Consider the following 13,710-nt stretch of genomic DNA (forward strand, 5'->3'; position numbering starts at 1 on the left):
AATGTTTTGACTTCACGAAAATCAGCATCCTCAAAATTTTATTATGATACTAAAAATGTATCGTACTAGATAAGAACCTTATTTATTATGTAACAATAATTTGAAATTAAATTGAAAGCACATAGATTTACTTACCATCTTCAAAAAATACCATCACAGATATGCAGTAAATTAATAATCTGACGTCATTAATTAAAAAAATCTGCATTACTCTATACAAAAACTACATTATAAATAGATACATACCGTGTATAGAACATACAATTCAACAAGTACATTTTCTTTTATTCTCTACAAATTTATTAATTTAAACATTTATAAAAATGGCAGCTCAACAAAGTCAGAATCTTGAAATGGTTCCGGTTTTCGGTGACGATCAAGAATTTGTCGTGAGCATCGATAAGAAGCACATATTCAGTGCTTCGTATATGAAGAAATTCGATCATGTGAGATATATTTATAATTTTTTTTTATGAATGACGGAGTTAATTAGTCCAAATATTTTTTTTTTGTTTTTTTGATAAAATTCTTCGAAATGTATTATTTCATCGATTCATCAACAATTAATCTTTTTATATTATTTATTTATTTTCAAACTTTAATTAATTATTATTCTTAACTCCGGGTTTGTTTATTTTGCAACAGGAATGTGTAATGTTGCACAAATTTGTTCAACGGCCGAGTCCGACACTCGGGTCATTCGGTACAATGGATCCCAAAACGACTGGGAAAATGCTCGTAAGTAATACATTTTTTTTTAATATGTATGCATGATTAGCTAATACATCATAATTAAATGATTTACAAGTATTATATATATAAAATTTGGAATATATTTACACAGAAAAAATCTGAAAATATATATATATATATATATATATATATATATATATATATATATATATATATATATATATATATATATATATATATATATATATATATATATATATTAATATTTTTTTAATTTTCTTTTTGGTCCTAGATTCCAAGAATGCATGTTGTGACAGATAGTGTGAAACAAGATGGTAATGAGGGAACACCCATACATGCAGTGCCATTATCTTGGAGCACACCCGATGATGTAAATAAAATAATATATATATATATATATATATATATATATATATATATATATATATATATATATATATATATAAATTTTTTAAATATGAAATATAATTGATTTAATTGAAACTGTTTATATGGGGCAATTAGGTTGTCATATGGCAAGAAGTACATGGATTAGAGAGGGTAAGAAGAACCCAACTTCTTTATAATGAAAGAAAAAAAAATTGGATTATTCGTCGTTTGCCTCGCTCGAAACCCAATCGATGGGATACGGTAATAACACATTTATATTTTAATTAACTTGGCTATGATAATCGATTTAATTAGATCGAAAAAGATCGTGACTATTTTTTCATTCTCTTGATTTTTTTCACACGCCCTCCCCCATTTTTTTTAAATAGTTAAAAGTGTTTTATGCTAATAAAAATTACATAAGAAATATTTTTAATATTTTTGTATGATTTCAGTATTACGTCCATCTGAAGACGGATATCCAATTCCGATCCCTTATAGATGCACATACCTTCATTATTCATGGGATTTTACCCGAGCGTCGGAAAGCCAAAACAAAGGGAGACGACGAACGCAACAACACTATGGTAACTACTTAATTCACCTAAATCTTTTATAGTTTATGTACTTTGTGATAAATATTAATTACCTATACATTATTATTATTACCACAGACTACGACTCCTCCATCTCGCAAAGTCAGAGGAGACAAATTGTTGAAGCGTGTACTAGTCGGTTACTACAATCTTTGTACACACCAGATATTTCGAAACGAAATCTCTTGTGTGGAAGGTGATACTCCGATTGGCAACGGTATGAAATATATATAATCATTTATTTTTTAATTAATTTCTCTTATAACTGCTTTAAATATGAAAATTTTCGACTTATTTATAAAAGAAAATTCGGGCTGTTTTGTAGGGAAAAGAAAGAGAGAGGAGGAAGCACCAAGTCAGGTCAACCAAGTCAACCATCTAGTTTATAGTCTTTATGATTTTGAGCCCATTGTTTAGGGTGTTTTTGTATCTTTTCTAATATAATTTAGAAAAATATGTATTTTGATATTTTATTGTTATTGTTTAACTATGAAATGTGAGGGTATTTTTTGTATTTCTTCCTTCATTTTTGGTATTTTGGAGATTTATATAATTTATTTTATATAATTATTATAAACGCTCTTAACATTTTATTTTCTCAATTTATCATCTCTCCCTACGAGAACGAGAAACCCTGATAATTACCCCGAAGTAAACTACAAATAACCAAAGAATTATAACTAGTTAGTCGTCTTATTTATATATATATATATATATATATATATATATATATATATATATATATATATATATATATATATATATATATATATATATATATATATATATATATATATATATATATGAAGGCGGGTGTGCAATTTAGATCTCTTCTTGATGTATGTTGTTAGAATCCGAGAGGATTTTGATTTTGGTTTTCAGCACGTGTGTGAAAAACGTATATCTAAAGTTAGGGAAGTTTCCTTAATGCTTTAAACTCTTATTTTGTCATTAATTTATTTAATGGTATAAGTCATGTGTTAACAAGGAATTTTTTTGACAAAGACTTTCCTTACTACACAATTTTGTTTCCTTACGTAAGATTCACACTAACCTAATGGGCTTCAATCTTTTGTAGGGCTCTTCTATTCAAACTAAGGAAGTATAATTACAGGAGTATCAACGTGTTGCAGCGCCGTCCATGTTATGTGAGAGAGAAATAATTTTCTGCTCTTTACGTTGCTGCTCCTGGTATTTGATCTTATTCGAGAAGAAAAATATATTCAAAGATTTGCTTCTTTCACGTGAAAAGAAGATCGGTTCTTCGGGAGGAGAACTCAAAAGATCTCGAGAGGAGGTCGATCCGCCGATTGAGGGACTCAACGTTGAAGGAATTTCAACCGTGCGGAACAAGGGACGTGTTGCAAAGTGAAGATTGACAATTCAGCGTAGTATACAAGAACGGCGTCGACAAAGAGGGAGTCTTTGTATTTCGATAAAGTCCTATTATTGTATTCGTAAAACTAAAAATTAGTAAATTTCATTTGCAGGTCCCCGTGGATGTAGGGTACAATTGTATCCGAACCACTTTAAAATTTGTGTCTTTTTATTACTGTTTTATTAACTGTTGCAACTCTTCGAAAAACAGTCAAACAGTAACTAACACTAAATCTGGGATCCATCCGACACAAATATATAATTAATTTGCTCGAAATAATTGTAACATATGTATATAAGTATATTCTACGTACCTTCATTGTTCATGGGTATTAATTTTAGGGGTCTTAAGATATAGGTCCCTAGTGATAAAACTAATTAGAACTAAATGACAAGCTCAACTAAACATTTGATACACATCCTTTATAAAATTTATTCCGAAAATGCCCTTTCACTCATCTTTATTTTTTCAATTTTCACTCTAACATTTTCTACATTATTATAAACATTTTTTTTCCTTATTTTTTATATTTTATTGGAAATTACGGGAAAAAAAAATTGTTAAATAATTCAGCAAATTTTAAAAATACTATGGTGCACTATGGTATACTATGGTGTACTATAATTTTTACACTATTATTAAAAAACAAATCCTACATGATATTGAAAATTACGAAAAAAAAATTATTTTTCGTTTTTGTTAATTCAAGCTACATATATATATATATATATATATATATATATATATATATATATATATATATATATATATATATATATATATATATATATATATATATATATATATATATATTAATTTATTTGTTGTCAATATTGTAGTATACCATGTAGACTATGGTATACTCTACAGTGTACTATAGTAAAGTGTAGTATACCATGTAGACTATAGTATACTACAGTGTACTATAATAAAGTCTACTACGGTGTACTACCAAACCCTATCAGCCAACAACACCCAATCTCACCAACCCTAGTCGTAAACACAGCAGCCGTCAAACCCTAGGAGCCAACACCGCCGACCACCACAGCCCCCCAACACAGCCGACCACCGCAGCCCCCCAACACCGCCGACCACCGCAGCCCCCAACACCGCCGACCACCGCCGACCACCGCCGACCACCGCAGCCCACAACAACCCAAACTAAGCAAAAAAATTTAAAAGAAATTAATCAGATGCAATTAATTATTCAAAATATGATTTCAATAACATTCCAACCATAACCACAACCCCCACTGCACAATCCCATGTCGTGGCCACCATAGTCGTCGCCACTTACCATAACCACCGCTACCATAACCGTCGACACCTACCATAACCACTGTCATAGCCTCCATAACTATTCCACTATAATTGAATTTAATCATTTATTGAATACAAATATGTAAAAACATAAATAAAAAGGAAAAAAAAAAAGAAAAAAGGAGGAGGAGGTTGGGCAAGGCATATGAGAGAGAGAGAAGAGAGAGAGAGGGAGTGGGTGGGTGGGGGAGAAAAGGAGAAAGTCAGAAGAGGGTGTTGGGTACGACATATGAGAGAGAGAAGAGAGAGAGGGAGTGGGTGGGGGAGAAAAGGAGAAAGTCAGAAGGTGAGGTGTTGGGCGGCGTGAGATAGAGGGGGAGGGGAAGAAAGAGAAAGAGTGACTTTTATTAGGGATTGTAAGGGTATTTTGGGGTTAAATAAAACATAAATGATGTGTATCAATTTTTATTTTGAAATAGGGATGTAGCTAAAATATTTTATTTAAAGTTGTCACTCATATCTAATTAGGTTTGGCTTGAGGGGTGTGAGGCATATTACCCCTTAATTTTATCTGATATTTAATTTGACTTTAGGATATATATATATATAAGACCTAAGTATATGTAAATTCCCAAAATAGTATGTTAAAGCCTGAATATATTAGACTTAGTTATATTTAAGTTTTCGAGGGTAATTTCCTAAATTGTTATGTATAATTCAATTATGCGAACAATTCAACTATATTAGTGATGATGCTAATTACTTAGATCACTTGGGGTAGTGTAGAAAACGAGCTAGGAGAGCAAAGCGGATCCGTAGCTTAGCAAATTGATGATCCTAAGGTCCCTGCGAAATAAACACACGTGAACTAAGCCAGGGGTTGATCCGGCGGAAACCCCTCCGACGCTCAAGTCAGATGTACGGATTTTGGAGATGGTAGAGAGAATATGCACTATAGATTACTTGTGAATAATAGAACGTACCTTAATAAGTAAAAACATCTATTTATATGTCGTTGATTGGGTTGGGTTTACTTTGTTGGGCCCAAGCCTTATTTTGAAGGTGCTTGAGCTTTCGTGTAGTGGGCCCCGTTATTAAATAAATTGGGAGCCCATTGGGTCGGCCTAATTAGGTATATCAATTAGGGTTTCTGGTTTTCATATAGAGAGAAAGTTAATTACATGTATATATATACATTTAATTATTTAATCTTCTTTTTTTAGCAATTTGAGTCGGACAAAAGAGCGTTTTTCACAAAAAATATATATATAATTCCAAAGTTTATGAATTTCCAAAATACCGAAAAATACATTAAATCAAAAAATAAAATACATATTATACTAATTAACAATAGGCTCAAAATCGTAGAGAGTATAAAGAAGATCTGGTTGGTTGACTTGACTTGATGCTTCGTCATCTCTCTTTCTCTTATTGCCTATAAATATAAATAAGTCGAAATAAGCATTTATGTAATTACCTACGAGAACCGAAGAATTAAAAATATTTCATTTTTTTCTTAATTACCAATATTGCTATGAGATATTTCATTACGAAAAACCTCGTGTTTCGTCAAATTGAAGTACACGACTGGTACTCGATTCAGTAATTTGTCTCCTCTGACTTTACGAGGTTGAGGATTTTAACCTGTGGTGATAATAACAATAAGATGTAATTAATTAATAACGATAAAAAAAATATATTAAGAAATATATTGAATTCCTCGATTAATTACCATGTCGTTGTTATCCGCATCGTCTTTCTTAATTAATTTGCCTTTTCGAAGTTCAGGCAAAATCCCATGAATTATAAAGGTATGTACATCTATTAGAGATCGGAATTGTACGTCCGTCTTTAGATGGACGTAATACTGAAATCATAAAATTTGAACATTAATTAATTAATCATATAATTATACAAAGAAAATCATATGTTATTTTTATTTGCATAAACCTCTTTTAACTATCAAAAAAATAGTGGGATGGTGTTAAAAAAAATTCAAGAAAATGGAGTTATGTAATCCAATAAATCGATAATCATAGTCAAAATTAATGAAATTATAAATTTGTTACCTTATCCCATCGATTGGGTTTTGAGTATGATTATCGATTTATTAGATTACATAACTCCATTTTCTTGAATTTTTTTAACGCCATCCTACTATTTTTTTGATAGTTAAAAGAGGTTTATACTAATAAAAATAATATATGATTTTTTTAATTATATAATTAATTAATTAATGTTCAAATTTATGATTTCAGTATTACGTCCATCTAAAGATGGACGTACAATTCCGATCTCTAATAGATGTACATACCTTCATAATTCATGGGATTATGCCTGAACGTCGAAAAGGCAAATTAATTAAGGAAGACGATGCGGATAACAACGACATGGTAATTAATCGAAGAATTCAATATATTTCTTAATATATTTTTTTTATCGTTATTAATTAATTACATCTTATTGTTATCATCACCACAGGTTAAAAATCCTCAACCTCATAAAGTCAGAGGAGACAAATTACTGAATCGAGTACCAGTCGGGTACTTCAATTTGACGAGACACGAGGTTTTTCGTAATGAAATATTTCATAGCAATATTGGTAATTAAGAAAAAAATGAAATATTTTTAATTCTTCGATTCTCTTAGGTAATTACATAAATGCTTATTTCGACTTATTTAGACGAAGCATCAAGTCAAGTCAACCAACAACATCTTCTTTATACTCCCTATGATTTTGAGCCTATTGTTAATTAGTAAAATATGAATTTTATTTTTTGATTTAATGTATTTTTTCTTCATTTTCGGTATTTTGCAAATTCAAAAAAATTGGAGATATATATATATATATATATATATATATATATATATATATATATATATATATATATATATATATATATATATATATATATATATATATATATATATATATTTATTATGAAAAACGCTCTTTTGTCCGACTCAAATTGCTAAAATTAAAAGAGAAGTTTAAAAATAATTGAATGTATATATATACATGTAATTAACTTTCTCTATATATGAAAACCAGAAATCCTAATAGTTGAATTGTTCGTATAATTAAATTAGAGTTAACTGCAAAAAATCCCCTAAACTTTGGACGTTTTTGCACTTTATCCCCTGAACGGAAAAAAGTTGCACGGGCATACCTCAACTTACTAAATTGTAGCACCGAAACCAAAATTGTCCATTTTTAGCCTAATTGTTCCCGGAATTACACACGTACAACTCCCACGTGTAAATGGAGGGGCAAATTCGCCACCTCACAGGATTTTGGAAAAAAAAGAAAAGAAAAAAAGAAAAAGAAAAAAGAAAACCCACAACCCCATCTCCCAAACACCACTACCACCACCATCTCTGCTCCGCCATCCTCTTCATCTTCACAACCCCATCTCCCAAATACCACTACCACCATCATCTCTGCTCCGCCATCCTCTTCATCTTCTCCAACCAACAGCCCACCTTCCAATTAAGCTTTAAGCTTTTTTCTTTCATTATTCTTCAAGCTCAAAACTTGGGCGAAGACCCACCAAAAATCAGCCAGATGCTGTTGTAGGGAAAATCAGACCCAATGGAAAATATTGACGGAGTGAGATTAATGACCACTTTGAGAAGCATGGGCGCGGAACGACGGCGTTGATTTCGGTTAGGTCGCCGCTCTATTGTTGTGGATGAAGGGGGTTGGAAATTAGGGGGCGGCTTCCGGCTTGTGAATTTTGTTTGGCCGTAGTCGGCAGCCGCAACTCCGACGATTTTTCTGCTTGAATTTCGTTGCAAAGTGGTAACAAAGGGCTGGGAAAACGAAATTCGTTTGAGGTGGAACACAAGGCTGCAATTCACAAACGAGGTCGGGCGGCGGAGGTCGCGGTGACAATGGCTGAGAAAAAGGAAAAATGAGGTGGGGCGGTGACCAAAAAAGTTGGGAGAAATAGACTACGCCGGAGTGGAGGTGGCGGCGGAGGTGGTGGAGATGGGGGTGGTTGGGTAGAGAGAAGAAGATCACTTTTTCTTTTTTCTTTTTAGTTTTCTGATTTTATAATTATTTGTATTTATATATATATATGTAATATATAATATATATATATATATTTGTATATTGTTTTGTTAAAAATGAACTAAAATTTATTGGAATAAAATAAAATAACGTTAAAAAAGTTTCTGAAATATTACAAAATTTTTAAATACATAGCGAGAAATCATATGATAATTAAAAAAAAACGATTTGAATATTATATCCACTTTTTTCCTTTTTCTTTTTAAGATTTGTTAATATTAATGAAAAAAAGAAAGAAAAATAGATGTAAGAGGAAAAGACCAATTTACCCAGCTTAAAATCATGTGCTTCTCACGTGTTATGCCTTCCGGCCATTTATTTGCCAAAAATGGACAATTTCAGCTTCGGTGCTACAATTTATTAAGTTGAGGTATGCTCGTGCAACTTTTTTCCGTTCAGGGGGTAAAGTGCAAAAACGTCCAAAGTTTAGGGGATTTTTTGCAGTTAACCCATTAAATTATACATAAAAATTTAGGAAATTACCCTCGAAAACTTAAATATAACTAAGTCTAATATATTCAGGCTTTAACATACTATTTTGGGAATTTACAAATAATTAGGTCTTATATATATATATATATATATATATATATATATATATATATACCCTAAAGTGTAATTAAATATCAGATAAAATTAATACCCATGAACAATGAAGGTACTTAAAGAAGAGATCTAAATTGCACACCCGCCTTCACATGGACGCAGTACTTAACATCATAAAAATTGTTTTTTTTAGATTAATTTTTAAAAATATAATATTTATAGTTTTTTTTTTTTGAAAATGATAATATATATAAAAAATATTGTTCATGCAAACCTAGGGTTGTGATCCTTCAGATGCACTGCAAGATAAGGGACACGTCACTATTGCAATTTTCATTACCATCTTGTATGCCTAATTGAGACACATTATTTGTCGGGAAAATGAATATTAATATACTATTTTTTTTATTTTTATTTTCAAATGATTTTGTAAAAGAATACATAGAATGTAATCATGAATAAAAAAGAAATTAAAGCTAAGGAGAAGAAAAAATAACATACAACCATGTTTTTCGGTCTGTCAGAAGCCATTGAATACAAATAATTAAGCATCGCACCTCGCCATTAATCAAATAGTTTAGATCTTAAAAGAAAAAAGAGACAATAGTATGATGAGAGAAGGAAAGAAAGAGGCAAAGAAGAGTATTTATAATATTGGTATTGATAAATATTAATATTGGGTTGGCGGCGGAGAGAGATGTCGTCTAGGGTTTGTTTTTCTTAACGGAGATGTGGTCTAGGGTTAGGTAAATAAATAAAGTTGTAAAATTGCTATCGATAAAATAATGTATTTTGTAATAATAGGGCGGCGGATCGGAGATGTCGTCTAGGGTTATATGGTTGAAAATGAAAAGACGAAGAGAGGGTACTCGTTGAATTGTCTGTTCCCTAGACTCTTGTATATATCAAGCGCCAATATGCCGTCATATCTATTTATAATTTATGATTTCTCATCGTTGTGTACTTTTTTTTTTCACCTAAAAAACATAATATGAAATAAAATTCAAATATGTTGTGCATATTATCTTACAGTAATATATAGTAAATGCATTTAGATTTATAAGTATTGTGCATATTATCTTACGGTAATATATTTTCGGAAATCTTAGTTACTAAATTTTGTAAAAAAATAAATAAAAATGTAAAATTGCTTATTATTTGGTGTTTTTAAATAGAGGATGTAATCATAAATAAAAAAATTCAAAGCTGAGAAAAGAAAATTCACTAACAAGTGTTTGCTTGCGTCCGTCAGAGGCCGTTGGATAGAAATTACGCTTGAGTGTCACACCTCGCCATTAATTAAATAGCATAGATCTTGAAAAATAACAGAAAAAAAAATATGCACATAAACAAAAAGAAAACTAATTAAACGAAATGAGTGATCATGAGTTGATTGGAAATAGGATTAAGTTTGGAAGATTTATGTGGTAAATTACCTAGCGGTGGCGGCGGATTGGTTGTGTTGCGGTGAGTTTTACGACTAACAATAATTTTTTTGTTAATGTGAAAAAAGAAAAGATAAGAGTATGAAGAGAGGAGGAAAGAGTTTAATTCATTGAAAAATACTATGCCAAAGAAGAGTATTTATAACTATTATTGGTATTGATAAATATTATTGGTTGGCGGCGGAGAGATGTCGTCTAGGGTTTTTTTGTCTGAACGAAGATGTCGTCTAGGGTTAGCTAATTTATTTTGTATGAAGAGAGGAGGAAATATTTTAATTTGCTGGAAAATACTATCACAAAGAAGAGTATTTATAACAATCATTGGTTTTGATAAATAATATTGGTTAGCGGCGGAGATGTCGTCTAGGGTTTTTTTCTCTGAGCGAAGATGTCGTTTAGGTTTAGCTAATTAAATAAATAAAATATTACCCAAAAAAAATTATTTTGTAATAATAGGATGTATTGTTGACAACGAAATAGTGATTGACGGCGGATCGAAGGTATCGTCTAGGGTTAACAAATACAACGATATACCGAGTAATACCAAAACAATTATTTTGCAATAAAGTTGGCTATAATTTTCACGAAGAAATAACGATTGGCGACGGATATGTTCTCTAGGAAATGTCGTCTAGGGTTAGCAAATACCCGTGAAGAAATAACCGACAAATTATATTTTATAATAATTAGCTATGGTCGTTTACAAAGAATTAAATGTGATTGGCGGCGGATCGGAGGTGTACGTAACATACGTTGTCTAGGGTTAACAAATAAAGTTATAAAATGCTACCATAAAAATATATTTTTTAATAATTTCCTATAGAGATGTTTGCAATAAATAGTGATCGGAGCAGAAATGTCGATGCTGTCTAGGGTTAATTTAAATACAAGACAATAACAATTATAATTAATAAGAAAATATCACGTTCTTGTAATAAAGCTTACTAGTACTAGTGATATTTAAATTACAGTATTTCTACAAATTTGTTGATTCAAACTCACCCCGCAAAAAAAATATATAAACTTAATTTTTATAAAATGAAATCGGTTCTTAAAGAAATGAAGCAATTAATAAAGCAAAAATTTAAAGAAAAAAAAAATAAAAAGAAATAAACTTGTAATATAATTAGAGATGTTGAAAGGATTCTACAATGTTTGGTTTGAATTTTGAAATTTCAATAAGCAGAAAATTAGTAGAAATGATTAAACTTTTTTTATTTCAAAAATATTCTCGAAGCTAAATTCTCAATTATTTTTTATTTTACTACACTTATAATTGTTGCTTTGGCTAAAAGAAATTATAATTTCAAAATTCAAATTAATAAAAATATATTGAAATGAATTATATTGTTTTTTTTTTTTGGCTTGTATAAAAAAAATGTAATTCTTTTTTGTTTGTATGTTGAAAAAAAATAAGAAAATAATATTCACTTAGATATTTACATATATAAGTTTGTATGTTGAAAAAAAATGTACGATCGTTTCTCTCAAACCTGACAAATTAAAATATCAATATCCGAAGAGTTTTTTTTTTTTTCATTCTACACACGGTAAACTTCATCTAATTATACTCTATCATACGTCTATAGATTCATAAATATGTTTCACACATCAATTTATATGTATGTATGTGATTGTTAATAAGTCAAAGGTAAAAAAAATCCTATATTTTAAATATGAAAAGGGGTATTTGTTGAATGATTTGAATTATATTAATTACAATACTACAAAATCTAACTCCATTTATTATATTTATCGTAAGCATAATATGCACAATAATTTTAAATTTGATTTCATATTATGTTTTTCTTTTGAGGAAAAATATTTACAATATTTTGAATTCAGGAAAATTAAATTTAGTTCTATATTAAATCTGTGAAGCTGTCTTTTTTTTTTAGTAACGAAAGAACCCGGAGTCAACCGTATAGGTGCACTTTCGTAAAATAACTTGCAAACCACAATAGGCTAACCATGTGTGACAAGCTCCACTTTGCAACCGTTGGCGAAAAAATTTGAACTTTGGGTCAATTACCACGAACTCACTTGCTACAATCGCTATTTCATCCTTGTGGAACCGTAAAGCTGTCGAGTTGACTGAGTAAACTATATTAGATAGGATCCGTATTTATTGTGTAATAATTACAAAATTTTGAATTCAAATTTGTTGAAAACATATAGATTTACTTACCATCTTCAAAAAATGCCATTACATATATATTATAAAGAGTTAATCCGATGCCATTAATTAAAAAATCTACATACTCGGTACAATATTAATTTTCTTTTCATAATTAACAAAAAATTAACTATAAATAGATACAAATGTTGGCACTTGATATACACAAGAGTTATAAACATACCATTCAACAAATATATAGACCCTCTCTTTATCCTTTCATTTTCACTTATATATCCCTTAATTTTATTTTCTTCAAATTCAAAAAAGAAATGGCGAATCTTGAATTGGTTCATGTTTTTGCCAACGAGCAAGAACACGTAATAAAAATCGACACAAAACAAATTCTCAGTGCTTCGCTTCTAAAGCAAATCGATCAGGTGAGATATATATTTGAAAAAAAATACAAGTCATTTTTGTTTAATTCGTCGAAAATGTTAAAGTTTTTAGCTTGTCAAGAGATCGATCTATTAACAATTAATCCGTTTATTATTATTATTTTAAATGATATCATATACTTTAAGATAAACTACTTGATTATTATTCTTAACTTCACGGGTTTTTTTATTCAATTTTCAACAGGGATATACACCATTGCATAAATTCATTCAACAACCTACTCCAACGCTCGGGTTTTTCGATACCGTGGATTCAACAAAAATGCTTGTAAGTAATTATTAGTAAAATAAAAAAATGTGAATTAGTATACATGACTACTACATCAAAATTAAATAATGTATAAGTAATTAAATGTAACACTAAGAATATATACACACAAAAAAATAATCTTAGAAAAATATATACTAATAAGATTTTTTTTTCTTTCCTAGATTCCGAGAATCTCGGATCAACAAGATGGTAATAAGGGAACACCTATACCAGCAGTCCCTTTATCTTGGAGCCCACCTCAACAATCACAACCTATGAACAAAGAGGTAAAAGAAATATATATATATATATATATATATATATATATATATATATATATATATATATATATATATATATATATATATATATATATATATATATATATATATGTATAACTAAATTTTTTTATTGTGGGTTCAGATTGTGGTATGGCAAGGAGGGGTGGAAGCCGAGAAGGCGAGAATAACATCCCAACTTTCTTATATCGAAAGAAAAGAAAA

Source organism: Erythranthe guttata, chromosome 13 (genome assembly GCF_056151865.1).
Source record: "Erythranthe guttata isolate IM_541 chromosome 13, IM_541, whole genome shotgun sequence".
NCBI lineage: Eukaryota > Viridiplantae > Streptophyta > Magnoliopsida > Lamiales > Phrymaceae > Erythranthe > Erythranthe guttata.